Genomic DNA, 18,699 nt, shown 5'->3' with positions numbered 1-18,699 from the left:
CGTAGTAGGTTCTTAAGAAGTGATTTTATAGTCAATGAAGTTGCTGGCTGCAGTAGCTTGGTGGATATTTTAGATTCTATTTGGTTTTCCAGAGTCATATTTGGTTGGGCAAGCTTTTAATCCCAGCACTGGGGCAATGCAAAGGTAAGCAATCTCTATTATTTCGAGACTAGACTGATGTATGTATACAGGTCCAGAACAGCCATGGCTATGTAGTGTAATCTTTAAAAAAAAAAAAAAATTAAAATGCAAAAATTAAAAGTAAACCTTGTTTCAACACCTGTACTCTAGTAGTACACTGGGAATTTGATAATAATTCCGTAGTACTGTAGAGTCACTCGCAGGAAAATGTAATCTTCCTTACAAGCCCAAGTAGGCTTACAGGTTAGCCTTAAATAGTTTCGATCCCGTTATTGCGGTTGTAGGGACCCTTTGTTGTTGTTGTTGTTGTTGTGCGCATGCGTGCGGCGCTTCCGCGTTTGTTTGGGCTGGGTTATTACGTCATTGGGCCGCGCGGCGCGGCTGGGGCTGTGATTGCCGGAAGTTGAGCGGCGGTAAGTAAGCGGTGGTTGCAGAGCAGCCGCCGGGGCTGGCGGGGTTCACTTAGGAAAGCTGAAGCTAGTTTTGGGCTGGTCTGGAATATTCTTCACCTGTCTATACTCGGTCCCCTGGTACTCCGGCAGAGAGTGTTGCGATCTCCGGGTCGGGAGGCGCCTCTGGTTGCTCATTCTGTGAAGTGCTGCCTTTGGCGTGTGTGGACGGGCCACGGAGTAAGCTTGTGTCCCCGGACTGTGAAGGGACTTGATCTTGTTACTTATGAGGAGGACATAATTAAATCTTTTCTACTAGAGGTTCTGCATCCCCTTAAAGGGCCCAGAGATTACAAATTAGTACTTTATAGGAAATCAGCCTGGTGAGGCAAATGCACTTGTCAGAAAGTTTCTGAGCCAGGCATGGTCGTGGAGAGAGGTGACCCCAGCCGCAGGAAACCTGAGCCAAGAGAACTGCTATTTAGAACCAGCCTAGGCAATCTGACACAAACCCTTTTGCAAACTGGAAAAGGGGTGTGGGGTGTAGTTAAGTCCCAGAGCCGTTCCTCAGCGTTCCAGGGTCCTGGGTTCAATTACCAGCACATGCCAAATTGAATTTGAGATGAGACCGAATTCAACCTGCGTCTACAATTTTATTTAATTCTTTAAAATTATTTGTAACTATGAGTGCGTGTATGCGTGTGTGATCGCATGCCTCCAGAGACAAGACATGGCGGACCCCAGCAGAAGTGGAGCTCCAGGCAAGCTGTGCCTGATATGGGTGCTGGAAACCCAACCCAGGTCCTTGTAAGCACTGAGTCGAGTCAGCTTTCCAGTATAAATTAAATTTATTTTTTAAAAACTGAATGCCATGCACCCCATGCTGTCTTTGAACACTCAGTGAAGCAGAGGCCGGCCTTTGAGTTTTTATATTTCTACTTCCACCTCCTTGGGTCCTGGGGTTACAGGTGTGTACCACTACGCCTGTTTTTCTGATGTGTTCCTTCATGCTGGGCATCATAATATCATGGGCTATTTATTGATTTTTTTTTTTTTTTTTTTACATTCAGGGTTTCCTATTTCTAATGGATACATTACAAGATGGTGTGTTTGTATGTGTTTCTGTGTGTGTACCTTATAGCTTATACAGGGGGGAAACAGGGGTAAACAAATGGAAAGTGGTTCCTGGGGGGGAAAAAAAAAGAGACTTTGGAGTCATATTGACAGCAAATACTCTATTGTCACCTCAGAGCTTCACTCCCATATCAGGCATCCTATTTATAAATCCTGGTCACAAATGTGCTTTCCCTTTCAAACGTGCTAATTTGGTGGCTTTTTATGTTGGTTTGACTTTGTCTTTCTTTTTTTAAAACCCATGTAACTGGTAAACAGACCTGTCTGCCTTGTAGACTTGAGGACTCTGCCTCAGGCTTTTCCTTTCCCATAGACTGTTATTTGTTTATTTTTTTATTTTATTTATTTATTTATTTATTTAGGACTTGGGACACCTCAACCACAGGCCTTGGTTTTCGAAAGCTCATGACTTCCTGTTGCTTCCAGCTTGCCTCCACCCAGTTCTTACTCAAAAAGTCATGTGAGGAGCTAAGGACTGTGGCTTGCAGTCACAGTCACAGTCATTGCCCAATTAGAGTCATACTTGCTTTTAGTTGCCCCACGTGTATCTTTGAAAACTGCTAGACTGCCTTCCTCTCTCCTCTGTAGCTAAATGCACTTAGTTCTTTATCCATAGTCAGCTCTACTGTGATACAAGACTTTTTTTTTTTTTTTTGGTTTTTCGAGACAGGGTTTCTCTGTGTAGCCCCGGCTGTCCTGGAACTCACTCTGTGGACCAGGCTGGCCTCAAACTCAGAAATCCGCCTGCCTCTGCCTCCCGAGTGCTGGGATTAAAGGCGTGTGCCACCACCGCCCGGCCAAGACTTTTATATTATTAAATCCCAACATACAAAGCAGTCTCTGGTATATATGTTTAACAAATATGCATAGATATACCAAGTCAATGGCATACTTGAATACCAAATAAAAGACACATGTGAGTGCCTATTATGTACCAGGCTTTATTTGTAAGTCCTAAAGATGAAGTAGGATCCCCTAAGTGTCCGTGAATTGTACACTTTAAATGAGGTGGTAGTGATTATCTTAATCTCAGCACTTGAGAGGCTGAGGCAGAGAAAGCAGAGAAGGATTAAGAGTTCAATATGCTAGGTGTGGTGGTGCACACCTTTAATCCCAGCACTCTGGTGGATCTCCGAGTTCAAGGCCAGCCTCATCTACAGAATAAATTTACAGGGGTAGCCAGTGCTATTCAGAGAGACCTTGTCTTAAAAAAACATAAGAGTTCAATCTTGTGATAGGCATACTAGTACAATCATTTCATCTCAGTACCAGAAGCAGGCAGATATCTTAGGATCTGGAGACCATCCTGATCTTCACAGTGGGGCTTTGTCTAAACAAACAAAAAATTCGAAGTTGAGGCCTGGAGCAATGTTTCAGTGGCTTACCCATGCCATGCAAACACAAGGATCAGCGACCCAGAATCCTCATAAGTACCAGGTGGGCTTGATGACCTGTCTCTAATTTCAGCCTTGGAGGGTGGAGGCTGGCTGTGCAGAGCAAGCTGGCTAGCTAGACTATTGACATGGAATATTGATGAGTCCTGGGTCTGTTTGAGAGACTGCTTCAATGGAACAAGGTGGAATGTGGTGGAGGATGACTCCCAACTTCACCTGGGCCTCCACAAGAATGTGCACATATGTGCACCCCTGTGCACATGTGCCCTCCCATAATGCAAACATGCATATATGTACATGGACAACACAAACACATGAAAATGGACAAGGAACAAAGCCATCTTCAGCTGCATGCCTTGGTCAAGGCCAGCTTGGGCTACATGAAGCCCAGTCTCCAGAAATGAATGAATTAGTAACAGAATACTTCTAAGGAGTGGGAGGTGCTTCAAGTCCTGGGTGGTTGTATAAAATTCCCGGTAACAGGATGGAGAGCAACCAGGAGCCATTTGGTTTCTGTTTGGATTTGAGGATGCTATTTGAGAATGTGGTGAACAAGAATGAACTCTGAGGACATGGTATTTGAGCCAAACCCAAACAATGAAAACTATCTTCACCCCAGCTTTGTCCCCCAGTTTTCTTACACTGCTTACAGTTGTCTTGCATAGAGCTCTGCCCTCATCTGCCTGGAACATCTGTCTTCAGGTTTATGTGGCCAACTTCTGTGTGATGTTTGGACCTTTTAAAGAGTGGAGGATAGGACTTTATTACAAAACCACAGGATCAAGGTTCATTTTCTGAAGGCCAATATAGTGGCACATACCTTTAGTCCCAGCATTCTGGAGGCAGAGGCAAGTAGATCTCTAAGTTCAAGGCCAGTTTGGTCTACAGAGTTACAGGACAGCCTGAGCCACACAGAGAAATGCCTTTGTGGGCAGGGAGTTCAGGGAATCCTTTTCTGTCCTTAGCCTGTCTCTCTCTCTCTCTCTCTCTCTCTCTCTATATATATATATATATATATATATATATATATATATATATATATACATCTTTCTCAGTTTATTTTTTATTATACCTAAGTACACTATAATATAACTGTCTTCAGACGCACCAGAAGAGGGCATCAGATCTCATTATGGATGGTTGTGAGCCACCATGTGGTTGCTGGGATTTGAACTCAGAACCTTCAGAACAGTCAGTGCTCTTAACTGCTGAGCCATCTCTCCAGCCTGCCAGTATCTCATTAAAGAAAATAAGCATGGATCTGCTTAGTGCCTTACAGGGCCCCAGCATCTGGGAATGCAAAGATGAGGGATGTATGTATCCTTTCCCTCCAGGAGCTGACTTGTGACAATCTGGCAAGAAACTTGCAGAGATTTGAGGGAGGAGGACTTTGGTTGCAGGCAAATCAGGCTGGGGATACACAGCCACACTGGCACTTTATCTTGGATCTAGCAGGTACGTCCAGTGTGTGCAGCCCAACACAAAACTGCAGATTTATTTAAAACATTAAATTACACAGACAGCATGAACTTTATAGGTGACAGCACACTGTTCTGGTGTCAAAAGCTTGGACCCACTTGGAACAGTGCCCAGGGTACTCCAAATAAAGAGGATTTGCAGGTGATAAGAATGAGGCCCTGGGCGACACTGAATGGCCTGAAGGGAAGCAGAGCCATGGTAGAGTTGCAGGCTAAAAGGTGTCTGAGAAGTAGGAGCCACATTATGCATGGCCCCGTAGGCAGTAGCATTTTAAGCACAGAGGCTACATGCCACTCTTCTAAAAGTTACTTCCTGGGCTTCAGGGTCCTCTATAGAATATGGAGGAGAGGTCTGGTGCACATCATACATGAAGCCCTGAGTTCCATCTTTATAGCAGATTTGGGTAAATTAATAAAAGAATGTACTGTGTCAACAAGAAGGCTCTGTGGTGAGAGGTGCTTGCTGCCAAGTCTAATGACCTGAGTTTGACCCACAGGACCCACATGGAAGATGAGAACATGCCTTCTGATCCCCACATGCATCCCCACTCTGGCATGCTCTTCCTACCAAATTAAAAAGCGATAAAAATATAGAATGTATAGAAAAATTGTGGTTTTTTTAAATGTTGACATTTCCCAGTTGGACTTGTTGGTGTATGCCTCTCCTCAGAAGGCTGAGGCCTGAGGATTGCACATTCCAGACCAACCTGGTCCCTGGAAGAAGACATTGTCTCAGAAAGCAAAAGTTAAGGTAGAACGCTATTTTTTTTTCTAGTTTCTATCATAGTTCTTTTTTCTTGTTTGGTTGGTTTGCTTTTTCAAGGTAGGGTTTCTCTGTGTAGCCCTGGCTGTGCCACCACTGCCTGGCACTATCATAGTCCTTTCTTCTGCATCGTGTGTGTGTGTGTGTGTGTGTGTTTGTGTGTGTGATAGTGACAGTGTAAAACCCCAATTGAAACTCTGGAGCTTCAGAAAAAACACTTTTTTTTTTTGGAGACAGGGTTTTTCTGTGTAGCCCTGGCTGTTCTAGAACTCACTTTGTAGACCAGGTTGGCCTTGAACTCAGAAATCTGCCTGCCTCCCAAGTGCTGGGATTAAAGGTGTGTGCCACCACCGCCTGGCCAGAACAACCACTCTTTTTTTTTTTTTTTTAGGTATTTATTTCATTTACATTTCCAATGCTATCCCAAAAGTCCCCTGCCCACTCCCCCACCCACCCACTCCCACTTCTTGGCCCTGGCGTTCCCCTGTACTGAGGCAGATAAAGTTTGCACGACCAATGGGCCTCTCTTTCCACTGATGGCCGACTAGGCCATCTTCTGATACATATGCAGCTAGAAACACGAGCTCCGGGTACTGGTTAGTTCATATTGTTGTTCCACCTATAGGGTTGCAGATCCCTTTAGCTCCTTGGGTACTTTCTCTAGCTCCTCCATTGGGGGCCCTGTGATCCATCCAATAGCTGACTGTGGGCATCCACTTCTGTGTTTGCTAGGCCCCGGCCAGAACATCCACTCTTAAGTGAACCACGTTCACTAAGATGTATAGAGTTTGAGACTGACCAACTGCTTAAGTGGCTGCTTTAACCTAGCAGTGTGATGGTTTTAGTTGTGAGTCAACTAAAATAAAGCAAATATATAAAGCAAATAAACAAAAAGGCCAATTATTGGATGTGTTTTAAGATTAGGGCCAAGGATGCCAGAGGCAAAGCTATATCACCAGGCTCTGTCCCTAGTATGACCAAAGGGTGAGGGGAAGATGAGGTAAACATTGCCCACTTAGCCTTGCCTGTATGGACTGCTGGCTGGGAAGTTTGGAGACCTTTACAATGTCATTGTGGGGTAGGGTGCAGCATAGTGCTCAGGGGAAAAACCTGCCGGAGTCACTTCTGTCCTTCCTGACTCCTGGGGAATCAAGAAAAGGTGGTCAGGCTTGTGGGCAAGCACCGTTACCTGCTGAATCATGGACTTTTACTTTGAAAGCACTGGAGTAGGAAGTGGAGAGCTGAAGAAGTTTGAGCAAGGAGGGTGTATGCTGTCTTCTCTAAGTCACTGCACAAGGCAGGTCAACCTGAGGACTTGTCAGGATTCTGTGGCAGTAATCCAGGTGACAGAGGACAACAGCTGGTCAGAATCACTGGCTACCAGAGAAGGCAGTAGATTTTTGAGAAAGGAGGTAGGTTTTGCTGGCTTGGCTCAGGAGAGGAAGAAGGCAAGACTCATGTTGGGGCCTAAGTTTTTTGCTTAAGGTCTCTGGTTATACCTGCCTTCTCTGAGGTTAGACTTAGAGTCAGTTGGCCTCGTTTTTCCATCTTTACCCAGGGAAGTGAAACCCACTGATGCCTTCCTCTTCCTCTTCCTGATTTCCCCTCCCTCTCCCAAAGTCTGAAGGCTCACTGTGTAGTCCTAGGTGAGATGAGACAGAACCCCAGAATTCCAGGTGTTCCTACCTTCTTTACTTAGGCCCCGCCCTTTGAACTGGCATCTGTTCATTAGGTTGGGGCATATGTGGAAAGGAAGTCTCTTTCAGGGGATCCAGCCATGTGGGGAAGGGGCGCACCAGTGACCTAGTAGACACATGATGTTCTTCCTACAATCATACTCTTGTGTCTCCAGCAAAGTCTGGATGCTACATGGCTCTGGGATGCTCTTGACCATTTCCTGAGTCCTCCCCCACAGTCCTCAGCTGCCCTCCCTGCCTCTTGCTTCACCATGTTACACCCATCAGCCAAGACTCTTCTTTCTCTGTTGCTTCTCATCCCCACTCTTTTTAAGCCTTGTCCATCATTTTGCACTTAATTTCTAATCTGGGGAAAGATAGTGTGTTAGCAGGGGCTTGGTGGCTAATGCTCATTTGTAAGACCACCACTAGAGACAGGCAGAAGGATTTTGACAGTTGGGGGTCAGGCTAGGCTACATACTGAGTCTTTGTTTGAAAGGGAGGATGGACAGGAGGAAGAGGGACTTAGGAAAGCCAGGAAGAACTCATGCACTATGAGGCTGATTCCTCTGTGAAATCCTGTCTTAGACTTTTATTGCTGTGAAGAGATACCATGGCTGACCAAGGCAACTCTTATAAAGGAAAATGTTTAATTGGGGCTGGCTTACAGTTCCAGAGGCTTAATCCATTATTGTCATGGTGGGAAGCATGGCAGCGTGTAGGGAGACAGAGTGTTGGAGAAGAAGCTGAGAGTTTTACATCTCCATCCACAGGCAGCAAGAAGAGACAGTGAGCCTCTAGGACTGGATTGAGCTTCTGAGACCTCAAAGCCCACCCCTAGTGATTCACTTCATCCAACAAAGCTATACTTCCTAACCTATCGGGGCCATTTCTCTTCAGACCACCACAGATCCAGTCTTCTTTCCCTAAGACCTGACTGCATTGTCTGTCCATTTTCTTTGGTCTTTCACTATCCAGTCCCACCTCAGTAGCCTCAGTTTCTCTCTTCTGGTGGAAAAAGAAGCACAGCCTCTAGCCATTGCCTACCCTTCCAGCCACGGTGTTGGTGAGAGCAATGTGGAGCGCTCTGCTTCCTCCCACCTTCACTGGTTGCCATGCTTTGTGTACCCAGCACCCACCACACTGCATCCCCAAGCAGCTGACAGCATCCTGCCAGAGCTCCCCAGCTTTCCTGCTTCATCTCCTGACTTCTTAACATTACCTGGTATATATGCATTGCTGATGTATGTTCATTGCTGGCGTTGTCCTGTGCTTACCAGCCTGACCATTTTCCTCTTGATTACATCCATGGCCTCTCTCCCTTCTACTCTGAGTACTAGTTTTCTTCAAGGCTGTACCCACAGTTCTTTGACCTTCTCACATACAACTTTATGCTAACAGACCTGTGACCCCTGCTGTGTGTCTTGGGGACTCTCCTGCAATGCCACCCTGGAGTCAAGATGGAAGCTTGTTACTGTTCCTGTAAACCTGCTGTTCTTTCTGCATCCTTTAATTTGCCATCATCTTTTCCCTCAGTCCTTGACGTAGAATCTCACATCTTTCTTGGGTGTTCCCTCCCTTGCAGGGTCTCCTTCCTGAGTGACTCTTGACGAGTTGTACCTGCTGTCCTCCTCACTGCCTTCCCTCCTTGCCTTGTCCGCATGCATTCCCACCCTGCCTCCTGCTGCTTGGCCCACCTTAGCAGTCTACCCTTGCCACTGTACACTCCCTTTCTGGAGTACAGAGCTCTGCTGGAATGGAAGTCCCTTTCCTATCAGGCCCTGCAGCGTGCATATAGCTCTGCCTACTCCAGTGACCAAAGGGTTTAGCTGCTCTGTCCTCACGCCTCTCCTTCATCCTGGCCAGGCTCATTCCGGTTCGCCTGAACATACCCTGCTGGCCATTCATTCCTAGACCTTGTCATCAGCACTGTGAGTGGTTTGGGACTCAGGCAAATGCTCGGTAAGCAGTGGTGGGAACATGGAAACCAGCACGGTTCTGTTTGAACTTTGCTTCCAGGAAAGACAGATATTCATCATGTATAAAATGATGGGCATGGTAGTATGCCGGCCCTCCCCTGGAATTCCAGTGCTCACAAGGCCAAGGTGGGAGGAAGTTGAAGCCTGCCTAAGCTATATAGTGAGACTGTCTCAAAAAATAATATTCATAAATTACTGACTGCGCGGTGAAGATGAGGTACAGAGTGCTTTTGGACGGGGCAGCGTCTGTAGAAAGAATGGCGAGGCTGAGATGTACGTGGGGAGAGGAAATACCTGGGTGCATGTTGGACAGGAATGTCCCGTGCTGTGCAGAAGCCACTGGAGGATCTGGAATTGGCGTGGAAGCAAAACAGCTTCCTTTCTGTTTTCTTTAATTTTGAAATAGCATCTTACTCTAGTATAAGCTGGCCTCAAACTCATGATCCTCTTGCCTCACTGTCCCCAGAGCTGGGGTTGCAGGCTTGTGCTGCACTCCCCAGTTTACCTTTCTCCCTTTGGCCTATCATAGTGTGTAAGTGTGTGTGTGCCTGTGTGTTTGTGTACGGATATACACATGTGTGCAAGTGCATGCATGGAGGTCAGAGGCAGACAATCAGTGTCTTGCCTGCCATTCTCCTCCTTATTCCTTTGTACCAGGACCTTTCACTGAACTTGGAGCTAGAATGGCAGCCAGCAAGCTCCAATCCCTCCACAGCATCCGAGTCACAGCATGCATTGCTGTTGCTGGCTTTTTACATAGGAGGTGGGGATGCAAACTCAGATGTTCATGGTTGCTCATTAAGTGCTGTTACCCACTGAGGCACTCACTCAGTCCCAGTGTAGCTTCCTGATCTTGTATTTGCCCACCACCTGCCCCATTCTCGGGATTTAGAACTGTGTGGGCTGTTTTATTTTACTGTTTTACTTTGTAACGGTAACCACAGGATGTCTCTTTCCCTTTTTCTTTTAATTGAGAGGGAACCAGCTAAGTTCAACATTTTGTCGTGTAAGGCTCAGAAGAAAAAAGTTATTCCACTCAGCTGTTGAGAGTGCTCTTTCGGTTTGTAAAAGCTTGGCTGAAGGGTATCCATGGGAAAGAGTTTGGCCTAGTTAATGCATTTAGACACGCCTCCTCCTGCCTCCCACCACACCTGTGCAGACTGTGCGAGGCTCAATTCCAAGCTGCGCTGCTGTTGCCAGCATGGATTCCCTGACAGTTAACTCTGAAGGTGGGCCTATTGCTGCCTACCAAACCCTGAAGTATGCATGCAGGGTGGGTGGGGGCAAGAGATCAGGTAAGTGTTTGCCGAAAGGTAGGAAACCTGTATGTCTTTAACATGTTTTGATTGTATTAGCTCATCGTTCCCATATTGGTACTGAGCCCAGGGCACTGTACTTGCTAAGGAAGGGCTTCACAGCCACATTAAATCCCCTGCCCCATTGCTATCTGTCTTGTATGCCTCTTATACAGCAACTATTTGCATTTTCTGGCTGTTAGTACATCTTGTGTACACGTGCAGAAAAGTCTCAGAATTTGAAAGATAGGTGGGAAGGGAACTCGAGTCCTCAGCCTGTAAAACTGTCCTCCCTCTCATCCATCCTACAGCGCACCAGGCTGTACTGTCTTCTTGCCTGAAGGTTTGGGGTCTGTTTGTTTACTTGTTGTTGTTTTTTGTTTGTTTGGTTGTTGGTTGGTTGGTTTGGTTTTTTGTTTTTTTCGAGACAGTTTCTCTGTGTAGCCCTGGCTGTCCTGGAACTCACTCTGTAGACCAGGCTGGCCTCGAACTCAAGAAATCTGCCTGCCTCTGCCTCCCAAGTGCTGTGTTTGCTGTTTTTATTGTTTTTAGACCAAGATGATTTGCTTTTACCCTAGGTCCCTGGGCTGTCTAGTCTCTGGTTCTCTAGTTTCAGGTATGGATTCCATCTGGTGGAGTGGGCCTTAACTCAAATCAGTTATTGGTTAATTACTTCCGTAAGCTTTGTGCTACCATTGCCCTAGCATATCTTGCAGGCAGTATACCACTGTAGATCACAGAGTTTGTGCCAGTCCTGAAACTTTTAAAGAAATATGTCTGTACTTTGTGTGTGAATAAAGGTACAGGTATGGAGGTCAAATAAAAGCCTTAACAACCTCAGATGTCCGCCCTTGCCTTCCACCTTGTTTGAGACAGTCTTTGTTGGTTTTTCACTGTGTGGACCTTGATAGCTGGTGGGGAAGCATCTAGGAATTCTCCTGTCTCCACTTCCGGTCTATCTCCCAGCTAAAGCTCTGGGCCCTGAAGGCAGGCAAGACACTTCTTAGCCAGAGTTAGAGCCATATTTGTAGAATGCTGTAGGCTAGCACAAAGAGGGACTGGAAAATGGATTGCAGCTATGCCTCTGCCTCCTGGATGCCAGGCTCTGGGGCAAACATTCCCACCCCCCTTCCTTTTCCAGAGGCATCCTGGCTTGTGACATCGGCCCACGCATTACAGATGGGAAAATCTGGGTTTCTCAGCTAGTAGCAAGTGGACCCAGAACCTGGCTCCTAGAGGACTTCAGGCCGAAATTTTCACTTCATCCTGCCAATTCTGCTTCTGGCATTTTCTCTCTGAACCACTAAAAACTTCCAAACTCTCTCAAAGCAATCAAACAAAAAGCCCAAAACACAGAGAAAGGACTGTGAGGCTACAGTGTGTGTGGGGGGGGAGGGGGGGGAGGCTGGTGTATTTCTCTGCTCCCCTCTCCAGCTCCACTTTCTCTGCAGAGAGCTTTTTGCTTCTCTAGCTGCTAATTTTCTACCAGTGTGCCTCCTTTGTTTCTGACGATCTACTACTGGTCTGCAATTTGCTGTGTCCAATCCAATTAGACCCATGCTGACAGGTAACTGCTGAGCAACCTTACCACACCCCAGCAAACACATCTTCTAATCATTTCATGAACATCAAAGCCCATGCCTTCTTCTTCAGCCTGTCTGGTAAAAAATTCCAGAAGAGCAGTGCAAAAGTACTAGGTCGTGTTAGTGCTAGGTCATGGAAGTGCTAGGTCATGGAAGTGCTAGGTCATGGGAGACAGTTCTTATTTGAAGCAGGTTCTTCTGCATTAAAAGGAAGTAAGTCACCACCTGCTAACCCAGGTGGAGATGTGAACCCTGAGGTTCTTGGTAGGTGGCTTTGTCTTGACATTAGAGGCTTTCTTCATTTATATTCAGGTTGCACACACACACACACACACACACACACACACACACACACACACACTGATCATGACTGTGTCTTTATGAAGGTTGATGGGGTTTGCCTGCTCTAGAGTAAAGCTATGTGTCCAAGTGGTAAAATTAGTCTTTCCAGCAGAAATGTTGCTAGAAGATTCCGTTTATCCCTTTCCTAGAAACTCCATTCAGGGAGGGGTGTGTGTGTGTGTGTGTGAGTGTGAGAATGTATGTGTGTTTGTGTATGTGGGGTTTTTTTTGATGCATGCTCTCATCATATAGCCCTGAATTTACTGTGTAGCTCAAGCTGACCTCAAACTCACAGCAGTCCTCCTCCTCAGTCTCCCAACCAGAACTGGCATCTCGGCCCCCTCAGCTTTCCATGTGGTTTTACCCAGGCAGGCCCCTTAGTGAAGCTGAGCCTGGCTCCCACCCTGTCCAGTTGTGTCTTCCCACTCACTCAGTTTGCAGCAGCGCTTCAGTGGGACTATGACACCCTGGCGGTTGTCAGCTTGTCCTGGTCATCCATTTTGCAGAATGTTTTTCAGTTTGGGTTTATTTGATGTTTATACCTACCCAGAGCATCCATGTTGTTCTCATGCATTTGACCCGATAGCACAGACTGTCTGCTGGCATCAACTTTGACATCATCAACAGCATTTTTCTTTTCCTGTGCTAGGACTGGAATCCAGAGCTTTGAATGTGCCAAGTGCAGGCCATACCACTGGGCCATACCCCAGCTCAATGACCAGGTTTTGTCCCTGTGGTCACTTTCTTTCTTCTTATGGCTTTTCTTTTCTTTTCTTTCTTTCCTTTTTTTTTTTTTTTTTTTTTTTTTTGGATAGCTATGGTGAGGCTGAAGGAGAGACCCTGAACTTCCTTTTTACAGGAGCACTTTCACAAGCACATCCTCTCTTTTGCTTCTCTGTGTAGTAAGGAGCAAGTTAAGTTGACATGTGAACACTGAGATCTTAGTCCTCAAGGAAGGACAGTAGGTCAGAGACCTTACATCAGTTAGCAGCTCCCCATCCTATGTGTTCTTTAGGATTGTTGCCACTGTCCATGGTAATAAGCTTCTAGAATCAGCAGTCTGTCTTCCCAAACATAGAGGCACTTGCTCCTATGTCTGTCAAGGGAGATTCTCAGAAAGGAATCTAGAATTCATCCCAGTGACATTTGGTTTTACATTCTTGTTTTCTTGTTTATTAATGTGTGTGTGTGTGTGTGCATGCTGGTGCATGCACGTACACTTTCATGCCATGACACTCATGTGGAGGTGAGAGAACAGTTGCAGGGTTGATTCTTTCCTTCCACTGTGTGTGTGTGTCCTAGGAATCCAGCTCAGGTTGTCGGGTTTGGTGGCAAGTGGCTTTATCCATGAAAACTTCTCACCAGCCCTCTTGTCTCACTGAGAGCCTTTTTGCAAGGGATTAGCAATATGGGAGGGGTTCCGGCATGAATCATGATCTTTACATTGGGAGTTTGCAAGTGAATGGATGGAGACAGATGGGCAAGCAAAGAGGTGAACACGGAACCAGATGCACAGGAGGCTTAGGGCAGCAGCACAGTGCCACCTGTGACACTATGGGCTGAGTGTCTCCAGGTTCTTGGCCTCTTATTCATGAGTAAGATAAAGCTCATGCAGGTGACAAGGTAGTGAGGAAACTTTATTCACAGCAAAGTAATAGAGCAGGTCCGAGCCTGCGGCAAGAGAGCAGTAGGAAGAAAGTCACATGGGTGGAGATACTCTGCCCGGGGTCTGAGGAAGGGGAGGCTGCTGCTAAGGGGCTTTGTGGTTCAGATGGTTCTCTGTAATGATGGGTTAGGTCAGATAACCTGCTGCACATGTCACTGCCAGTAGTATATGTACTTTCAGTTAGGCACAGGTGTAAGATGGGGATTGCCCCTAGAAATTCCTTGGAGGATGCAGTTTTGCCTTTCTGTACTAAAATTGGTTCTTGTATCTGGACACAGAGAGAGCACAATGAGCTGGAATCTGTCTGAATTTGACCGTTGTCAAGGGAAGGAGAAACCAAGTTGTTGGCAGAGGAGTAGTGGGTATGTGTAGGTTGATGCATGCGGGGGTCCCAGGTTGCTAGCAGGCTGCCAGACGCATTGTTGAGAGAGGTGTGTTTATGTGTGCATAGTATAGGCAGGCAAATGTCACAGGCTCCCAGGTGCATTCTTAGAAGTATGGGGAGGCGTATGTATACCTTTACCAAATGGAGTCCATGTTACTAAATTATCCTCTACTCTCACTTGCCTCAGTAAGCAAGTGTTGGGAGAAAGAATGAGCAATCCTCTGGCAGGGAGAGCATCAGTGGGGCAGCTGAAAGTAGGCATTAGGGCACAGTAGGCCAATTACCTGTTGCTTCAAGAAGAGCATCAAGTCAGAGATGCAGTGAGACAGGGTCAGGCGCTGAGAGTGAAGGACTTAAAAGGCAGTGGCAGGAAGCAGAAGGGGTGAAGGAAATCCCCAGGATGTGCAAGTGTGGCGGTGAGGTATGGCACTGAGCTTCTGAGAATCTGGAGTCCTGCTGACTCAGTCTTTCAAGGTGTTACCAAGTCTCAATAAATTTTAAACGTGCTTCATCTAATGCTGAGAGCTGGCTGAGTGTTCTGCATAGACTGTATTTACCTGATCATAAAAACGAGTTTACAGAGAGCAGGGCATGGTGGCACATGCCTACACTCCCAAGCACTCAGAAGATTAAGGCAGGGGTGTGAGTTCAGGGGACAGCTTGGTCTTCATAGAAAGTTCACAGGATCCTGACATGCCCCCCTGCCCAGTATGTACTGTATTACAAGGTCACATTCTAGATCAATCGATTGTGGCCTTTGATTCCAACCTTGGAAACTGCTTGGCCTTTAGTAGGCCTTGGTGCTTTCTGATGCCATGTAAAATATTATGGCAAAAAATTCAGTCTCTCTAAAGCATAAAAACAAAGCATAATAATAAATTTTTAAAAACAGATTTTTTTTTTCACTTTCAGAGGCCAGAGGAGGACATTGATTGTCTGGCTCTATCATCCTCTACCTCCTCTCCTTGAGATGGGGTCGGTCTCCAGTGAACCTGGAGTTTACCATTTTTGATGACTGTCCTGCCAGTGAACTCCCAGTGTCCACCTGTCTGCTCCCCAGTGCTCACACTCAGGTTCTTAGGTGGAATCTAGAGATCTCAGCTCAACCACGCGTTCCCACCCACTGAGCCCTTTCTCTAGCCTCTGGCTTAGACACTTTTACAAGGTTGAAAAAACGGAGATTAATATAGGCAAACTATTTGTGGCTTTCAGTTTCTAAAATATTTACTTTGTAGCCACTTCCAGGGAAAGCTTGCTAGCCCTGGTGTGGCTGGCGCAGCATCATTTGACAAATGATCATCAAAGCAACACTCAGATGCTTCCACTAGTGGAAGGCATGAGCCGCCCATTTCCTATCTGGGCAGCTCAGGCAACATTAGTCTTTTTGGGTTCTGATGGGCTTTGCCTTACTGTATGTCATCGGCACACTGGCCTGGAGTAGAGATGAGAGTGTGGATTTCATGTGAGAGTTTGTCAAGGGTCTTCTGTACTCCAGGTACTGTGTTCAGCTGAGGGAAGGTGAATGAAACAATTTTAATTTTAAAAAGTACTTATTAGATTTAATTCCTTAACATTAAAAAATTATAACACGCCTGGGCGTGGTGGTGCACGCCTTTAATCCCATCTTAGGAGCAAGGACAGGCGAATTTCTGAGTTCGAGGCCAGCCTGGTCTACAGAGTGAGTTCCAGGACAGCCAGGGCTACACAGAGAAACCCTGTTTTGGAAAAAAAAAAAGAAGAAAAAAAAAAAAAAGAAAGAAAGAAAAAACATGACAGGTAAAAGATCCAGTTTTTAGGGCTGGAGAGATGGTTCAGAGGTTACAAGCTCTAGATGGTCTTGCAGAGAACCCAGGTGTGGTACCTAACACCCACATGGTGCCTTACAGCTGTCTATAACTCCAGTTCTAGGCGATGCCCTCCTCTTGGCTTCCTGAACACCTGTACACTGTATACTCACAGCAAACACACATGTGTATAAATAAAAACTAAAAAAACTTAGATTCAGTTTTAAGTAATTTTTCAGTCTTTAAAATCAACAGTATTTAAAATCTTTTGTTGGGGATAATATTTGTATTAGATTTCGACAACATCCTTTATATAGTATATTAGTTAGGGTTCTCTAGAACAGTTCTCAACCTGTGGGTTGTGACCACTTTGGCAAGCCTCTATCTCCAGAAATATTTACATTATGATTCATAACAGTAGCAAAATTACAGCTACTGAAGAAGCAACAAAATTAATTTTATGGTTGGGGGTCACCACTATATGAGGAACTGTATTAAAGTGTCACAGCATTAGGAAAGTTGAGAAGCGCTGCTCTAGAGGATCAGAACTGATAGGATGAATCTATCGTATATGAATAAATTGACAGTGGTTTACAGACTATGGGCCAGCTAGTCCAACAATGGCTGTCTACCAATGGAAAGTCTAAGAATTCAATAGTTCAGTCCATGATGTTTCAATTGTATATACTTCTTCAGTATTCTCTGGAATCCCACAGAAGTAGGCTGTAAGGCCAGTGAAGAGTAGACTGGCCCGTGAGAGCCAGGGCAAGCAGGCAGAGAGCAAGGGCTTCCTCCTTCCATGTCCACTATATAGGCAGCCACCGAAGTTGTGGCCTAGATTTAGGGTGGATCTTCCTATTTTAATGATTTAATTAAGAGATATCAGTCACAGGTCTACCTACCCAGCTGCTTGAGTTTTAGTTAATTCAAGTTGACAACCAAGAACAGCCCCAACAGTTTCCATCTTTAAAAATATGTATATAATTCTCCTGATATCTGACACAATTGCCAAAACCTTTTTTTTTTTTTTTCTTCTCCTATCAGTGGAGCACAGGGCCAGGAGGTGCTGATATAATCAGCAGGGATAGCTCTGACAGTGCTGGGTAACTCCTGCCCTGCCAAACCATCCTCAAACCTGTCCATACAGTCAGTTTGGACAGAAAGAAACCTGCTCTCAATTTCCTTATTTCTGTATTGCTGTTACAGATACATAGTACCAAGTTAGAAAGATTCAGAGATGATACAGTGTATCTGTTAGTAGCTGACCCCTGACCCCTGGCCTTCCACTTCCTACTCCCCAGCCTCCTGCCCCCTGCTTTCTGCTCACCACCCCTGCCACCTACCCTCACCCTCAACTTCCTCCTTATCCTTCTGCATCCTGCTTACAGTTCTCCTCCTGCCCAGGCTCCCACCTCTAGTCCCTGGCCCCTGCTTCCTGCTCCCTGTCCCTTTTCCCTTGACTCCTGACTCACCACCTCTTGTCTTCTACTTACTGCTTCCTCTTCCTGTCCCCTATCTCCTACCCCCTGTGTCTTAGCCTTCCCCGTCCTGCTCCTTATTCCCATCTCACCTCCCCAGTTTCTTTCTCTTGGTCAGTTAGGTCATAAGCTTTGGATAAATGTCATGCTGTGACATCTGTGTTCCCACATGTAAGTCACTGGGTGTGGCTCTGTTGATAGACTAGCACCAGGGCTCTGTGGCAGATGAAACCCTGGGGGGTTGTTGCCCAACCACGCTGTCATTTCCTTTCATCTTAACTGTGGTTTGGCTGCTGGGATTCTTGTCTGTTACATGCCAAGCCCTCATCAAAGTCTGTCTTCTTTCACTAGAAGCAACACTGTCCCATCGGGAGACTTGACCCACACTCAGCATCGGGCCCTTGTCTAAGCACAGTGCCCAGTTATAGGTGTGTTCAGCTTCTAAGATGACAAGAGGCTGAGGTCTCTCCTGCTCTTCTCAGAGCTGCAGAGCCTAGCTCTTCAGGAGGAATGAGAGCCAGGGAGAGGCAGGACTGACTCCACCCCTGGGTGCACTTGTTCCTCCTCTAGGTCCCCTGCTCTTCCCATCCATCCTATGCATGGTTAGGTTCCATGCTGTTAGATTCCTCAGAGGTCTAGCCTGTCCTAGATGCTTATAGCAAATTCCTTTGTTGGGTTACTGTGGCTGTTCCATCCTCCTGTCACAAAGTGAAGCCCAGCCACACCCTCTGTGAAGTCAATAGGATCTTCTATTCTGACCAGATTTTCTCAAAGCCGAGTAAGCCATAGAAAGTTTGAACCACATGCTTTTTATGCTCTTTTAGCATGCCTCTTATTGCCTTTGGGGTTTGTTTGTTTTCCCTAGTACTTCCCTAGCTTTACAGAGGTGTAAACAACATTCTAAGTGGTCACTCGTGGTGACCTTCCCAGCCCTTAAAGCTATAGGGGCTTTTTTGTTTGTTTATTTTTAAATCTGTGGGATCCAGTGGCACTAATAAAATTCCACCTCAGCAGGTCACCAGAGAACAGTCAGGGGAAAGTGAGTTGGGCCTGATCTTGGGGAGGGAGCTGTGGACATCTGACTCTGCAGGCCTGAGTGCAGGCCTTTGCACTGTTGTGGCTCCTGGGCCTGTCTCCCCTCACATTAAGTGTTTAGCTTATATTGGAAGGAGATCAGTAGCAAATGAGTATCCAAACACAGGTTGTTGGTTA

General features: G+C 46.1%; 1 protein-coding gene across 4 annotated transcripts in view; it reads left to right on the top strand.

Moving 5' to 3' along the window:
- The first annotated feature begins 512 nt into the window (after nt 1-512).
- Nucleotides 513-18,699, top strand: part of Atg7 (autophagy related 7) — a 215,374-nt gene continuing 197,187 nt past the window's right edge. Inside the window, exon 1 of one of the 4 annotated variants that reach the window (XM_021164861.2) lies at nt 513-554. The gene's annotated coding sequence lies outside the window, so the exon portion shown is untranslated. Of the gene's footprint in view, nt 555-4,329; nt 4,514-18,699 lie in introns of those variants that run through there. The other 3 variants (XM_021164859.2, XM_085840150.1, XM_029478810.2) reach the window with 3 other exon arrangements.

The sequence above is a fragment of the Mus caroli genome, unplaced genomic scaffold (genome assembly GCF_978045245.1).
Source record: "Mus caroli unplaced genomic scaffold, Mus_caroli_1 scaffold_7, whole genome shotgun sequence".
NCBI classification, from domain to species: domain Eukaryota; kingdom Metazoa; phylum Chordata; class Mammalia; order Rodentia; family Muridae; genus Mus; species Mus caroli.
The sequence above is the reverse complement of the archived record's forward strand: the minus strand, read 5'-3'. Positions and strand labels throughout refer to the sequence as shown.